We start from the raw sequence: 5075 nt of genomic DNA on the forward strand, positions 1-5075 counted from the left end.
TATACGGAAGATAGAATCTTAGAATGAGTGGTGCAAAATAATTTTTAACCCACATTTGGTTAGTTGATTGAAGATGTTTAGTTGATTAAACAAAGAATGAAACAGGCTTAGACTCGACAGAAAATCTATGTCATAAGAGATTGCGAGATTTGGAGTTTAGTGTGGATGATAGAGTTTTCATTAGAGTAACCTCATTTTAAGTATATGATGAGAAACAAAAAGTTAGCTCCCAGGTATTTCGACCCATATGAGAAAGTGGAGTAGATCAATAAGTTAAATAGACTTGTATTACTGACAAGCATGAATCGTATTCATGATGTATTCCATGTTTCATTGTTAAGCAAGTATATTGGTGATCTTTTTCATATGATAAAGACCAAAGAGATTTAGCTATCAGAGGATTTCAATTATGTTGAGAGAACAATTCAAATCCTAGATATGAGGATCAAATAGCTGAGAAATTGGTAAATTCCCTTGGTCAAGGTTCTTTGGAAGAATCACAATATTGAGGAGACTAATTGGGAGATTGTAATACCCTCAGATATGTTTCAGGGGTAATTACGTCTTTTGACCCTGTTTGGAGATATTTTCAATTGTATGTGTGTGTTTTAGTATATATAGATATATATATTTATAAAAAAAAAAAAAGTCAATATATATGTTTCAAAAGTCAATAAAAGAAGGAAGGAAGAGAGAAAGAAACTTTACCTTGGCTTTTTTGATCATTTTTCCAGCAGTTTCTCGTCTCCTAGAGAAGAAGGCAGTGTTCTTCATTTCTTTGTTGTATTTTAAGAACAGTGAGTGATTTTGAGGGGATTTTGGAAGATAAATAAGGAAAGAAAAAGAAAAGGAAGCACTTGGAAGCTTTGGTAACCAAAGATCTCCTTCTTTTCCCTTTTATCTATGTTTATATGCATGTTATGTGGATATGTTAGTATGTTTTGGTATTGATTTAAAGTGGTCTTAGTGATAAAGGAAGCAAAACAAAGAGAAGGAAGCCAATTTGTAAAGATTTGGCTTAAAACAAAGTAAGGGGAATCATTATTGATATGTTGCATGTTTTAAGCTTTTGATTCCTTGGATCTATGTTATAAATGGTGATTTTGAAGTTGAGGAATGTTGTTTTGCCATATGGGATGTCTATGTGTGTGATTTTGTTTAGGGCAGAAAGTTGCATGATATTTACAGCTTTTGCCACTGAGTTCGTCCCATGTTTTGGCTATCTTATCTGATGCATTAGGAGTGCTATTATATCTTGTTGGAAAGCTCTTTGAATCCTCTTTCCAATGATATATAGCTTGTATGAATTAGAAACCGTTTGGGCTGTTAAATTGTATGAAAAGAAGGCTGCTCTGCTAAATGTCTGTTCTGTGAACAGTATTTCGTAATTTTATCACTGAATTTAGCTTACGTTTTGACTGCCTTATCTATTGAATTATGAGTGCTATTATAGCTCATTGGAAAGATCTTTGAATCCTCTTTTCAACGATATATAGCTTGTATGAATTAGAAACCGTTTGGGATGTTAAATTGTATGAAAAAGAAGGCTGTCCTGCTAAATGACTGTTCTGTGAACAGTGTTTCTTAATTCTCGGCAAGAAAGAGAGAAAAGGAAGACGAAAGGAAAGAAAGGAAAGGAAAGGAAAGAAAAGAAGAAAAGAAAAAGAAAGAAAAGCAAGAAAAAGAATTTGGGGCTCAAGATTTAGGGGTCGTCCCAAGAGTAATGTCTGGTGAGTTATGAATAAATTTAAATAGAAACAAAATTAGTAAGATATAAGACCCGTATGCATGCTATAAACTATGAGGGGGCACTTTACACTACACCGCCAGTAGTAGGGCACACCCGCAGTAAGACACGTCCGTAGTAGGACATAGACCCCTAGTAGGGTCCGCTCGCAGTAGAGCATGCTCGCAGCAGAGCTCAATTCAGATTCAAAAATAGTGTAGTGAAAGAAAAAGAGCTTAAGCTTAGAAAAGTGTCAAATCCCTATAGTTAGCTTCCATAAAGTATTAAATAGACACAAGATGGGACAAAGTATGACCCAAATAGTAAAGAGTGAACTAAATTATCCCCTCAATCTCTTATAGAGGTTAGGATGTGAGGTTGAGTCCCAAAAGTGAGTTAGAACAGGAAAAAAAAAAAGGATAGTTTACTTGATTCTTTCCCCTTACTGAGTGTTTCCCCTTACTGAGTGTTCTTATCACTCACTCCTTTTTCTTTCCTGACTACAGGTACAGGTGCTCGAGGTAGCTGCGAGGCAGGGTCAGGTCAGCATAGGTAGATCCGGTTTGAGCAGGTTATCTCTGGTTCATATTACATGCATACAGTGGCATGTTCGTATCGACTTTTGACTTTTTGAGATTATGGTACAGTTACATATGATTACTCCCTGTTTTCAGATGCTTTTAGATGAGTCTTCATATGAGTATATACATCTTTTGTTCACTTCCAGATTTTCAGTTTTCTTGGAATACTTCCTAAACACTTTTAATGATGCGTTTATTTTAAAGTATTTAAAAAAAAAATAGACACTCCGAATATTAATTCGTAACATTTCTCCTTCGATGGGTAGTACTTCTAGGGAGGGATGTTACAGAGATTGAGCAGAGCATGAGAGATAAGCATTCAGAACTATTTCCAAAGAATTCCTGGGTTTGAATTCCATTAAAGGGGGAGGAATTGTAATACTTATAGGTACGTTTCAAGGACAAGATAGTCTTTTGCATGAGTTAGCATGATTTTGAAGTCAAAATATGGGTTCTAGGTGACACACAATCTTATATAGTAAGGTCATACCTGTCACGTTAGTCAGATAAAATGAATCCATGTGAAATTCAAATATAAGTGACACACATTTGTGTGCCTTAACCACACCCCATGTGTGCGTAATGCGTTTTCAATTTATATATGGCACATCACTGCATTTTTAGGATTACAATTTCATAATCCCTAAACGTATAAACCCTTTTAGGGAAAGAGAAAGAAAGACTTAAGCCTAATCATTTAGCTTCCATCCAGTACTTTTGACAGCCTGTTTTTAATGATGTGGTAACAAGAGGTGAAGAGGAAAAAAGGCTTGCTTACGTGTTTGATTTGTGTAGAGTTAAGGTAAGTAGGATTTTATTGTTTCATTTACACTTGTTGTAACTCGATAAGGCCTTTATACGCACACATGATTAAGTTAACCTATATATTTAAGTGTTATGATACTTTTTATGCCATTATGATGTTGATGGAAGAGATTTATCATAAGTTGCAAAGATATTGAGTTATGATTACAATTTAATATGTTGAACCATGAACCATTGATATGATCTGTAAGATTGGTTCATAATTTGTCTATGATATGAATGATTTATGCAGAAGTATGATGAATATAGAGTGATGACTATTGTGTTTAAGTTTATGTGTTAGAGGTACTATAAAGGATTTCTTTGATCATGGAGAATGCCATGTTTATTATGGCTTGTGTATGTGAACAATTGACAAATTTGTATGCATAGAACTTGTATTAATTGTTTTAATTCTTAAGGTGAAAAGGGGGTTAATGTAAATACCAAATTAGGGTTTAAACTTGGTGTTTCTGTATTTTGGACTTAACACACGATCGTGTTGTATGGGACACATACCCATGTGTGCGAAGCCTAGAATTCAATTTATGTTTTTTGACACGTCGATGACTATTAGATGTCATTAACTGGTAAGCGATCAACTAAGACACATGGAATTTCTATGTGTAGCTTTAGCATGACTGTTTATGGGGTGAAATAACTAAAATGCCCTTAAAAAGTAGTGTAGTTGAGAAAAGAAAGTAGAATAAATATCTAAAAGGGCACATGTCTATGGTAATCTTGATACAAGCTCGTGTATCAATGAATAAAAGCATACAAGGAGAAGCCATAGGGAGGTGGTCGTGTGCAAGTAAATTAAGGAGACACATGGACACACTCTCATGTGTCCAAGGTAAACACTCGTGTATTTATGGTAGGAGAAAGAAAAGAATAAATGAATTAAGCTAGAAAGTTAAGGGTCATCCTGAGTAACAATACAAAGACCTTAGGTACGTAGTAGTACTGTGCGTACCTAAGAGTTAAGTTATAAAATGGTACGAGATACAATTATTAGATGGAAGCGAAAGTCAGGTAGAGTTAGTTAAAACTCGAGTTGCATGCTTGCTAGATATTATAGGATTGCTATGAAGGGGCACCATGAGTATATTGTAACGACACCATCCGCAATAGAACATCAAACCTGTAGTAAGGTACATACTCACAATAGAGTTTAGTTAAGATCTCTGTATTTGATATAGACCGATTAGCCTATTATATAGCTTCAATTATAGTTTTCAAATTTAGATGCTTCCACTAAGTTTAATATAGTCACATCAGATAGGAATCTGGGGGAGTGGTTCCTTAATGATCGAGAAAGACACAATTCAACCTGAGAGTTATGATATACAACCTTGACAGTCTCTAAAGTACAGTATGAGTATAGAGATAGTACATAGGGCCAGTCATCATCCATAAAGGAGTTTAATGTCGACTCCGAATGATAGAGTTAGTATGGGTTGAGTTTAAGGGCATTTTAGAGATTTTAGTAAAAGTTATCAGTCTAGTCTCCTACTTAATGAGTATTTCACCACACACTTCTCTACTATCATGTGTGTAGGTATATGTGATCATGATGGCCGCAGGACGAGCGATGATTCCCGGGCATAGAGCATTGAGGGCAATTCAGTCTTTTCAACTTTTATTTTATTCAGATTTTTGTAGATGTTTCAAACTACACATACTATGTTTTCATATTTATGTCATGTTCGGACACCTTTTGATGCTTCTAGTTATTTTTAGTCACGAGTATTTTAGTAATTTTGCATATTTTAATAAATGAAGTTTTATTTAACTATTTAATGAATTTATTACTTATTTTAAATTAAATGCATGCTCAAAATAATTAATTTAGTGATGTTTTTCCTTCAAAGGATAATATTTCTAAAGAGGGGTGTTACATTGAGGGATATAGAAAGGCTTTGAAGGAGACCTAGGAGGCATTTGTTGAAAATAGAGCACGGTAC

This window comes from Mangifera indica, chromosome 13 (assembly GCF_011075055.1).
Source record: "Mangifera indica cultivar Alphonso chromosome 13, CATAS_Mindica_2.1, whole genome shotgun sequence".
NCBI lineage: Eukaryota > Viridiplantae > Streptophyta > Magnoliopsida > Sapindales > Anacardiaceae > Mangifera > Mangifera indica.